At 34.0% G+C, this 12,677-nt stretch overlaps 1 protein-coding gene across 2 annotated transcripts in view; it reads left to right on the plus strand.

Annotated features, from left to right (window-relative positions):
• Window positions 1–1,054: 1,054 nt before the first annotated feature.
• The window catches only part of LOC138703664 (15-hydroxyprostaglandin dehydrogenase [NAD(+)]-like), a 161,302-nt gene continuing 149,679 nt past the window's right edge, over window positions 1,055–12,677 (plus strand). Inside the window, exon 1 of one of the 2 annotated variants that reach the window (XM_069831736.1) lies at window positions 1,055–1,255. The gene's annotated coding sequence lies outside the window, so the exon portion shown is untranslated. The remainder of the gene's footprint in view (window positions 1,256–12,677) is intronic. The other variant, XM_069831737.1, reaches the window with a different exon arrangement.

Raw genomic sequence — 12,677 nt, forward strand, 5'->3', positions numbered from 1 at the left:
AAGGCAGTTTTGTCTGATTATTATTATTCTGAGAAACAAAATTCTCGCGCGTGACTAAATATGTTCGCGACTAATGCAGGGTTAATATTTATTTATTTATTTATTTATTTATTTATTTAACCTGGTAGAGATGAGGCCATCAGGCCTTCTCTTCCCCTCTACCAGGGGATTACAACTACAATATTAATAATACAAACAGAATTATAATTACAATTAATATTAAATTTACAAATACAATAAAAATCAAAGTACTAAAAGACTAACTGATTAATAAAAGCTAGACAGTTTATTGTAAAAGTTAAGAAGAGAGAAGCATTTCTTTTCTTGATTAAGTAAAAATTAAACCTACTCTACGCAGTAAGAAAACGCTACTAAATTCCGAGATTCTCTGATGTCACTGGGTAGGGTATTCCACAAGCGCGAGAGCGAGATTGTGTATGATGATGAATACTATGATGAATTATATGTGTTGGTATGGCTAGTATGAGGCTATTTTGCGTGCGTGTGAAGAGATTATGATATGATGACAGGTAACTGAAACGGGAGGCAAGGTAGGTAGGTGTAGAAGTGTGAAGGACTTGGGAAAGGAAAATAGGAGAATGAAAATTTCTACGTTCGTTAAGCCGTAGCCAGTTTAGAGTTTGGAAGGACTTTAAAAATTATAACAAATATAACTACTCATATTCGCTTAATATTAACCTCAAAATCTAACCCATCATTCCATTGACGACTTTCAAGGATCCACGAAAATACTATTTATGGAAAGGGGTCCGTAGTGATAATGAGTTTGAGAACCACTGGTCTGCACCATGCAGTTCAAGGAGAGAGACAGCTGCTGTAACGTAGCCATATTTATTGTTGTGTTTGTACAACTTGTTTCTTCAGTTTGGCCATTCTTTATTCGTTTTAAAGATCCTTCTGTACTGTCAAATAATTTGTCGATAAGCCGCCACAGACATGCAATACGCTGCATGCTTGATAAATTACTTTTTATGGTGAGTTTTGTTGATAAGAGGGAACCTACATAAATAGCAATTTACGTCAATGTTTACTCACAGTCTAACCATCACAGCACTGGGTAAGCAAAACACAGTCGTTTCCTTACAGTATAAAGTCTGAAATCGATCTAACATACATGTCATACGCTTCATTAAGCTTTTGAGAGTTTCCGGTAATAGCCGGAATATATAGTTTCCTATCATTGAATGTCAAGCCAACACTCAAAAAACGATTCTTATTCGATCAAGTCGTAAAGGTAAGTGAGTAGCTCTAAACATCATAAAATTTATTTCTGAGATAAAAATAGTGATTTAAATGTTTCAGTGTATTCATGTTGCCTCCTATTTAAAGTTACATCATGGTCTAGTAAATAGTCACGAAGCTCAATACTTAATAAATATGCATCCATAGATAGTTTCTAGCCACCAGGATCGCTACTATCGTCTCATCACAGACCCTTTCCCTAGGAGACGATAAAATGTATTGTACAGTATACTTTCGATACCGGTATCGTGTTCTTTTGAAAAAATTAACACCTTCCTTCCACTATTGAAATATGAAGTACATAAGGTTTATACATTATTTTCATAAAAAAAATATATATAACTAGCCGTACCCGTGCGCTCCGCTGCACCCGTTAGAAATAAATATAAAGTAATTAGATAATTAAAATAGGATATTTGATCCAGGGAACATTCGTGTTTGATAGAAGGATAAATCGTTTATTATGTTACGTAATTTAAATTGTATTTAAAAAATTAAAATGCGATCATTTTGATCCAGAGACCACTCATTTGGTCATAAAAAATTATTTTAGGAAATACAGGAAACGAATACCTATCAAATTTTCTGTGCATAAGAAGCTATTTTAATCTTACCTGTTCTCGAGTCACTCAAAAGTTACTGTAATAACATTATAGCATTATGTCCATCTAGAGAAACACTTTCCAATGGTGAATTAATAATTAATTATACAAATCGGTTAATTCAGCTTCCGATATTATTTCATACAAACACAGAAACATTATCTGTAGGCTATGTTTCATAGCTTTCGATTGTTGTTGTCCAAGGCCCCTTATAGACGAAGTCATTTGTTTTTTTATTTCATTACACCGCCTTAGATGGCGTTATTGTAATTTTGAAACTCATTTATCCCATTAAATATCACTCCTATCAAAATTTTGCATGGAATAAAACTTATCGGAAATTAATTTTAAAGAAACGTTTGTTGTGTAATATTTTTCATGAAAATTAATAATAAGGGAGATATTTCGATTTATTTAATTCAAGCTCCCTTATAACCCCCCTTTTAAATAAAATATTTTGAATACCATATAGCCTAAATTCTAAGTTACAACGAACTTAATTTATATTCCAATTTTCATATAAATCGGTTCAGCCATTATCACGTGAAAAGGTAACAAACATCCAGACAGACAGACAGACAGACATACAAACAAAAATGTCAAAAAAACTATTTTCGGTTTCAGGGCGGTTAATTATGTATGTTAGGATCAATTATTTTTGGAAAATCGAAAATTACCAGAAAAATTTCGGCTACAGATTTATTATTAGTATAGATTCGAACTGGTAATGGAAATTACAGGAAAACGGCTGAACGGATTTTAATAAATGGCCCCTCATTTTGAAGTTTGGAACCCAAAGTTTTTCAGAAAAAATAGTAGTTTTGAGTGAAATGTTAATTTTCCTACATCATTTTCCTATTTTCTAAAATCCATCTTTCATCAGTTACGAGAACTAATTGCATTTCAGAATAAAAGAAAACACACACTACAATAAACAATAGGCAATTACACGAAGGCCATGGTCTTCAGGATTGTTGATATATTTACAGCTCAAATTCAATTCCTTATTAAAAAGTTCAAGACTTACAAAAAAATCATTTACAGGTTTGATTCTGCGGTGTGTTATTTTCTGAGTACAGCTATGTATTGGAAATTAAAATCTACAAAACCTGAGGTGGTTTGATGATATTATTACCATTAGAAATTAAATATTGTTATAGTTAATGCCATGATGTGACTATTTTTCATTAATTATACATATTAATGCTATATTGATGATATGAAAGTGAAACATTTTGGGGTTGTATAAGTAGATGTAGAAAATATATTAAATTAGATCTTCACTTCTGTAGTTTACTGAGTGGCGGCTTGTACTATAAACTACAAAATTTACGTAATTTGTTTAAGTGTTTTCAGTTTTATTAAATGTCATTCTTACAGTTATGGAACAATTTTAAAATTTGAACACCACGAATAAAGGGGTGTAAGTCATTTTTTGTGCAGATGGAATTTCGTTCCTCAGATGAACACACAAATTAAGTGTGCAAAAATCAAAGAATACTAGCAGTTGATGTGCTTTATTTGTGTAGAAAATTATTTGTAATAAGGGTTCCAAGTTTAATTTTCATTTATCTCCGAACTCATTTTTATGACTTATTTCCCTTTACCCAAACATCACAAAATTGTCGTTGCGTTGGAGTAGAGCAGTAATGTCAAAGCAAGTGCATTTTTCTGACCTTGACGTCGTGCGCGGGAATCAAGCGCTAAGTATGGAAAGAGGAAGGGTTGTGTATATGAATAAGCAGCCTGTTGGATTAAGAAAACAGTAGTGCACAAACTTCAAATGGAACGTGAAATTTTATGTCGTTATTTTTATATGACTGCTTTCTGTTTGATATTATCTATATTGTCTGTAAAACAAAAGTACTAATACCAATTTCTTAATATTGCACTTGTGTTTTAAATCTTAATAACATGATAGTTAAGAAGGAATATTCACATAAATTCCATAGTAGTACAACTATACTGTACTAAATGGATGAAACACATCATTCATAAAGAAAGTGACATTCCAAAAAAAAAAAAAAAAGAGATTGAGTATGACATGATAAGTTGGAATTGATATTGATGGTACCTTTAGCATTATAAATTAATCAATAAAATAATCAAAACAATATTACAGTACAAAGCAAAGTTACCTAGGTGCTAATTATTGATAAATAAATTTAACAATTATATATATATATATATATTTATATAAGTAATATATATACTAATAATTTAGATTTATATTAATATAAATCATATATATATATATACACCTCTTTCAACAATAATGCTGTATATTCATAGATAATCTGTATTATATATAAAGTAATTATATATATTTTAAATGTAACTAATATTACATAACAAAACTCTTATCGCATTATACTTTTAAGGTGATATTGGTGAACAACTTCCTATCATCAGAATATTAAATTATTTTCTCGAAATCTGCTAAAGCTATAGAGCTGACATTTTTCCAACACATGGGCACGTATCTTTTGCTTATGATGTAACAGTAGTTGCTTTGTTAATTCATTTCCTTACAGACAATTTCTATGCGAATATTTTCAAAATTTTCAATACACTATATTCAGTATGCCTAATACGTATATACGGTATATTAGTTTTACGAAAACATTCTGTAAGGCTACTAAATAAATAGGCATGTATCTGAAAAATTCACTTTTCTATAAAAAAAATTGAGAAAATATTTCTTTTGAACAAAACAATCAAACTTGTGAAAAATTAGCATCAAATTAAAACTTACATTCTTATAATGCACTTGTACTCTAAAAATTAACATGGATACATTTTTAATAAGTTCTCTTCCCTTTATCTATTGAATCAGTGCTGGCCATCCCTGAATGTAGCTCGACCAAATGGCATATACTACCTCTTTCGTCTGTCTCTTTCCTTTCCGCTGTAAGGCGCTCAGGCTCTCCTGGGCTCTAAAGCGCGCGCTTGCTCCTACGGGCATCAACTGACATGACTTTCAGCATCCACATGCAAATATTTGAGAAATATGCATTAACCCCATGAATATGCATTTATATGCACTATAAAACGTTGATTCCTCATAGCACGAACGTTGACTCGCGATAGCATGAAACACATTCCCCTCATTCACGCATATCTTTAATCTTCAAGGAAGAAAACATGCAAATATGCCAAAATCCACCCTCTAGTCATTACGAAGCCGGAAACGTGTACGTGTACGTATACTGTACATCTGAATGTTGCACAATGCGGGAAACAAAGGCAAGATAACTGCAGTATTTACTCAATCAGGCCAGGCGAACAATCACTGCCACAAAGTTGGATATCAAACAGCCTGGAAACACGCCACGGGAAACCCCCGTTACAGTCAGTGAACACACAGATCGGTGAAAGTAACACTCAGCCACTCAAAATGAAAACATTTTATTTATTTATTTATTTATCTATTTATTTATTTATTTATTAAATTATTTATTTATTTATTTATTATACTCACCGCATTGTTTAAGGCACAAATGGGACACAAAGCATGGACCGATATCAATGCTAGATTAGCAACACCATCTTACGTAGGAAGGACTAATCATATTAGGAAGTTTAAATGTAGGAAACAAAGAACGGACGTGGCAAAATTTTCCTTTGTCAACCGCACAATAGTAGACTGGAACAGCTTACCTGCAGCAATCTTTCAAGGTGGTCCTCTTAAAATCAATTCATTTAAGGAAAAGTTGAGAAGATTAGACTGAAAGTGTAATTGGAGGTGCAGTGTAATTATTTAAGTTGTGTCGTGTAACTAATTGAGTTGATATATAATTAATTAAGCTGATATGTAATTAATTAAGATGATATGTAATTTAGTTGATATGTAAATAAATTAAGGTGATATGTAATTAAGTTGGTATGTAATTAATTAATCTATCTATCTGTCTGTCTGTCTGTCTGTCTGTCTGTCTGTCTGTCTGTCTGTCTGTCTGTCTATCTATCTATCTATCTATCTATCTATCTATCTATCTATGTATCTATCTATCTATCTATCTATCTATCTATCTATCTATCTATCTATCTATCTATCTATCTATCTATCTATCTATCTATCTATCTATCTATCTATCTATCTATCTATCTATCTATCTATCTATCTATCTATCTATCTATCTATCTATCTATCTATCTATCTATCTATCTATCTATCTATCTATCTATCTATCTATCTATCTATCTATCTATCTATCTATCTATCTATCTATCTATCTATCTATCTATCTATCTATCTATCTATCTATCTATCTATCTATCTATCTATCTATCTATCTATCTATCTATCTATCTATCTATCTATCTATCTATCAATTTATTTATTTATTTATTTACTTACTTATACTGGCAGAGTTAAGACCATAGGACCTTCTTTTACACTCTACGAGGTCACAAAGTATTCAAGCAATGAAATTTAACAAAAAGTTAGAGAACAGAATACTAACATATTACAAAAAATAATAGCATAATAAAATCGACACTAAAACATTTGAAAATAATGCCATAATAGAAAAAAGAAAGTAAAATACAGATCTAAAGATCGGAATATAATAAAAGCAACTCAGTTAGTTCAAATAGTTAACAGGGAAAACGTAAGGAATACAACAAAGTGAATGTAATAAAATAATAACAATAATAATAATAATAATAATAATAATAATACATACATACATACAAATGTATGAACTTACAAGCTATAAAGAATATAACAATTTAATAGTACGCGATCACTTGGCAATCACCTGGCTTCTGTCTAAATAAGCAGCTGAGTGTATTTAGAATCCATTGAAGAGCGAAGATATAAAAATAATCTGTTTTTAATGTCCTTCTCTTTACGTAATAACCGTTTTTATTGCTTGCTGCAATGCTGAAAACTCGGGAACTAGTGACTTTGAAACAATTGCTTCTCTATGGAAAAAAACAATATGCAAATATTATTTCAGAGTTAATTTGCTTTTGTAAGGCCAAAAATACTTTAATTTCTACTTTTTAAATTTTTTCTTCGACAACCTTTATTACTCTCATTTTCTCGCGGCACACCGATTGAAAATGGCTGCACTAGAGTGTCCTCCACTTCCTTTGAAAGCGTACATCTCCTAAGACTGATGCCAGTTGCAATACATCACGTCGGCACTGCTTTGTGTGTTATTATACTGATAATGGGTACTTAAACGAGGAATCATTATGAAATCACTTTCTATCTATACTGTTTTCGCTGTAAGAAAAATCCTAATGTAAACACAAGCACGTGGCTATCATACCCGTGATTGGCTCACAGTCGAAACACTTACACGACGCAGGAAAATATAGTCCGTATTTGGAAACTATCATCTTGTATTATTTGAAAATAAAAAATTGAATTCTAGTTGTTAAATACAATGAAACATATAACTTCACTCATATTGATATATTTATTTCTGCAACTCTTATTTGGCAATGGGTCGCCACCACATCTCTGTATTCGTGCTCCCCATTACCTTCTAATTACAATAAACTTTCATTGACGTGTACTGTCATCTTATTTTACCTTTGTTACCTCTGTTACTATAATACATACTCTCAATTTGCTTTCTAACCTCTCCCCTTAAAATTTTCCCTTCTTTCTAATGAACACCTCACCACTTTTATTGTTTACTTATATTTGAAGTACTTCCTATCGTCTAAAATTTCCATAATTTTGAACTAACTTTTACTAACACTATTTAATCATACTCATTCACTTTCCTCTCTAACTTACAATCAGCTCTACCTCTCCTCACTTCTGTCATCACTCTTATCCCCTATTTCTCCATTAAACACTGAATCACATGTTTATTTTGTTAAACTGTTCCCTTTCACCCCGATAAATTTTCCGTTTGCCACTATTTTTGTAAGTCAACTCAACCTTCATTCGTAAACTTACATTAAAATACTTGCTGTCTTCCTAACATTTCAATTTCTCTGATTGTACGCTAACTTAGTCGACACTCCAATATTAGTAACATTTCACTACCAATTACTATTAACAAACACTTCTAATTTTCTCTAGTCACTTCTTTTATCAACTATTGTTTCTCTGGACACTAATTCACTTATTCGTTCATATATTCTCCCTCCGATTATTTTGCTAGTTACTCTTACTCCTTGAACACTCACTTTATTGTTTCTATGTCTTTTGACACACTTTTATCACTCCACCCTCTTAAGCACCAACTTCGTAGACTGTAGTTCTGCGGTTCCTTATTTCCTTCCTTCCCCTCACCAGTAGATGGACTACCCAAATCTTCTTTACTTCCCCTCTTTGTCGGCTCCGGATGTCTTGCTAGTTTCTTCTTAACCACCTTCTTGACCTGTTTTCTATGACCTACTCCTCCCGCTGTCAAGTGATTCGTCATCTTATCCCTTCCGCTATTGTCAGCAGTCTTCAGTGACTGTTGACTTCACTCATACTGTATGTAAAACGATATGTAAAAGAAAGGCTACTTTTATATTTTGTTATGTACTATGAACGCGGATGAATACAAACACTAATACCGAGGTAGTCTGTTCTTGTAACAAGCTGGCGTCACTTGAGCTCGTAGTTATTCGCGTAAGCACATGGTACTGAAGTATGGCTTCTGCATCCTCGGTGTGTGTGGTTATTAAACATGAAAGTGGAAACCCTCTCAAAAGCGGAGAAAAACAAATAGTCTTAAATGTATATAATAAGTTATGTGAGTTTTAATTAGAGTAATTATAAAGTAAATGTTTCCTAAAGAAATGAATACATAGTAGTGAGGTTAGGCCTACTTGACGAGTAACGGGAAATGTTTAACATAAAACAGAATGTACAACAGTGGGCGGGAACACGTACTGAGAATCTATGGCGCCAAACAGTGGCCAATGAAGCCTCACTTCAGTCACATGCTATTGTTTATATTAGGATTTTTCTTACAGCGAAAAGATTATATGACAACTGCTGAAAACGTGAAATTCCGTTAATAATATCGGAATAGAATTTTTAGGTATAGGTATCCTACAAACAAAACTCAGCTCGAACTCCTCGCGGCGCGCATGCTATACCCCTCTTAGTGTAAAATCATGTTGGAGTTGTTCATTTCGCCTCTCCGAGTAGCGCACCTCGCCATTCACTCGCCGTGCATCTCGCATCTCGCCTCAGCAGAACATAGTGAAGCAATTCACCTCGCCATGATTCTCGCCGTTACGCGGACATTGAGTACAGATGTGAGATTCTCCATGAATACGTGGTAAATACTAATAAATTTATTGGTCGTACCTATTAGTACTTAAATAATGTTTACAAATTCTGACAGTGATAGCGATTTATCTACGAGTACTGCAATGAAGTGGTGGTTACTTTCCAACAGAAGAAGAAAATACAGCGTGCATCCAGTCAATAAGGAACGCACTAAACTTGGTGAATTCTATCAATAATTATATCAGCGGCCTAAGACATTTCCAGATAGATTTTACGAATATTTAAGAATGTCTCAGTCAACGTTCAATTACATCTTGATGCTAATAGAACCTAAAATCCAAAAAGTGTACACTAACATACATAAACAACCAATCAGTGCTGAAGAGAGGTTGGTAGTGACTCTCAGGTAATTAATAATTATACAGTATATAATAATGTGCTATTATCAAAATTTATTACTTATTATTAGCAAAAATCTTTCACTGTCAATCACAATAAGAAACACATATTCTTTCAAAATATTGTGCAAAAGTTTGACGTCGGTATAAACACTTTTTGTTCTGAAAACGAAATGAATAATAATAATAATAATAATAATAATAATAATAATAATAATAATAATAATAATAATAATAATGATAATGGCTTCAAAAATGAACATACTTTAATATAATAAGCAATTAAGAACTGCAAGATTAAAAAAAAAAAAAGAATTTCCTTCCAATCTTATGCCTTGAGAGGACGGATGGAGAGAATCATGACGTTCCGTTGCGACAACCGACCAATCAGAACGCTAGTTTCAGGCAGCTGCATCTTGAAAATCAAACCAGTTTGATTCCCGCTGAACGGCGAGATGTACTGTGAGATACGTAGCGAGATGAACTACTCCAGCATGTTTTTACCCATTATATATCGTTGGTTTGTTTCCTAATCGCCACACGGCGAGATGCGCGGCGATATGCGTGGCGAGATGAACAACTCCAATATGTTTTTACCCTTACTCCCCTGCAGTAGGCTTGAGAGCATGCTGGAAACGGGAGCATACGCCATCTGCGCGAGACAGTCACGCCCGCTGGTTTCTGCGCACCGAGTTTTCCTTGTTGGATGCCTATAGTTACAGACTCTTTATACAGAGCTCCCAATTTCGAGCGTCTCCACCTTCCTGGGAACTGAAACTCAGTGTGGGGATATCATGCAAGATTCTGGTCTGGTAATAAGGAGATATGAACGTCGCTGTACTTATCGCAAGTTTCTACTCGGGCGATGAGTTGTATTATCGTAGTCGAGGTAGGTACGCTTTAAGACCTACAACAGCGCGTGTTATTACTTTATTAGGGAATACCTTGCCTAAGAATAGATCGAACCGACAGTGTGGATTTAAATTTATGAGAACGCTGTCTGTCGTAAACTTCCCAAGGAAGGCAATTGCAGAAAGATTTTGTTTCAAGTTCGACGTTGAACTAGAAAGCAAGCAGGAGGCGAACTCTATTAACGGAAGAGAAACTGAACGAATTGGAACACATCAGAACAAAGTCTCCAAGGAAATTTGTAAATCTCTAGCGGCACAGTGAGCAGCTTCACGTGAGTCCGCACATATAGTAACAAAATAATTAGCAAAATTAGCTTTGTTCCTGGAACAAATACGAAACCGTTGATTTAATAGCCTACATGCACACGCACGGTTGGCAACTGTTGGAACTATAGTCCCATCGCTCTAATTCCCGGCAGTCAATCGCGTTGCAGGTCGACTACATTTAAACGTGTGCGTCTTGTGATTCGCTGATGAAGACGTTATTCATTTGTTAAGGCTCGATAAATACTTGATATAATCGCCCGCCATTTTGGCTCTTTCGTTGGCGTTCGCAGAAAGCACAAAGGACGTTATTTGCCGCTCAATTATCTGCTGAATTACAGTGCGTTTGATTTATTATCATAGAAGCTACGACATGATAATGTTTAACGGTGTGGCAAATAGATTCCTCGTATGGTAGCTCGGCAACGAAAGAGCAAAAATGGCGAACGACACTACGTACCTAGACTTTATAGAGCCTTCACTTCCTAAGACGTAAGCAAAGAGGAGTCACGCCGGGAATAACAGCGTCGCGACTATAGTTAGCTTTTCTTTACCCTCTACGAACGAATATCAAAATTGTTTATAGACTAAGGGGAAGTCCTGGTAGCGGAAATGGTGTTGCTTGGTGGCATATCTACGTACTAAATAGTTGGCGGGTTTTCATTTATCATAAGAATTCATTTATTTTTCAAGCTAATTTATTTGTATATCGTGTAAAGTGTATTGGATCTAAATTAAAATGGAAATGGAAAGCAAGATAACAAACTTGTATATTTTTTGTCACAGCCTCCTTTGGGCTTTGCTCTTGGAGAAGGTTATGATAGTATATAAGTGTCAGTGAATCTGCGCGCGCATGTTCTGACTAAAAATTTTCTGTACTCTCAGAAACTGTTCTAACGGTTAAATGATCGTTTCAAATCGTTTGAAAACAATTTGCGAACAAATTAATAGTCAGAAACTATCATCTTCGATACTACGAACGCGAAAATGGACATGCGCATGCGTCTGATCAGTGGCAACGGATTCTTACTGTACTACGAACAAAGCTAATTTTGTGACTGTAGGGTATACCGGGGTAATTTGAATAGCGGGAAAATTTGGATAATGTTAAACGTTTGCGAGTGTTGCTGGGAAATTCGTGTCGCCATCTTATACTTTTGACAGTAGAAATCGTGTGAAGATTATGTACCAGCATAATAGTATAAGTTTGTAGAAAAATCAATGAATCCAGGTGTTTGTGGATCATTTGTATTGATCTAGATAGGTTGTGAACACTCGTTTCTGTGATTTATAAGTGTGTGTTCTCTTGTGTTAATCTTTTGTGAAATTAAGGCTTAAACAATGAGTTTAACATAACCTGATCATGTTACCAGCATGCATTAGTTATCTTCTCGTTGAATAATGACGCATTCTGTTGCATAGTTCTTTTTTATCATTTTACGATATCTTTTTGTTGACGAGCGGGGTGATTTGAATATACTTTCGCGAGGCAATTTGGATACAATATTCAGCACACTAATATTTAAGTATACATAATTTTAAGACAGTTCCATTATTTATTTTATGCTCGACCATGCCGAAATGTAGTAATCATAGACCTGGTAGCAGCCCTTTAATGGACCTCATTAAAGTACACCTATTCATTAAAGTTCAGGTGTTCCACCAATCAGAAAATACCATTATAGCAATATGAAAGCGCAAGTATCGATTATTCTCGGATATGCAATCGAAAGACAACTAGTGCGAGATTAGACAAAGTTTCTCGGAAAAAATCAATACTTTCGCGTCTGCGCACATCTCACAATTTACGAGGTATTGCACAAGGTCACTTCCGCTCCTCAGTCAGATAAGAATAACATGAATACTTATAAATAATTTCAAGTTAGAAATATGGCCGAGCATAAAAAGTCGTATGAAACTAGCCCATAATGGTAATTAAGACGCTCGTATGAAAATTATGAAACTCGCTTGCGCTCGTTTCATAAACGTCTTAATTACTACCATTATAGGCTCGTTGCATAATGCACTATTATTTTATTGG

This window comes from Periplaneta americana, chromosome 7 (assembly GCF_040183065.1).
Source record: "Periplaneta americana isolate PAMFEO1 chromosome 7, P.americana_PAMFEO1_priV1, whole genome shotgun sequence".
Lineage (NCBI taxonomy): Eukaryota > Metazoa > Arthropoda > Insecta > Blattodea > Blattidae > Periplaneta > Periplaneta americana.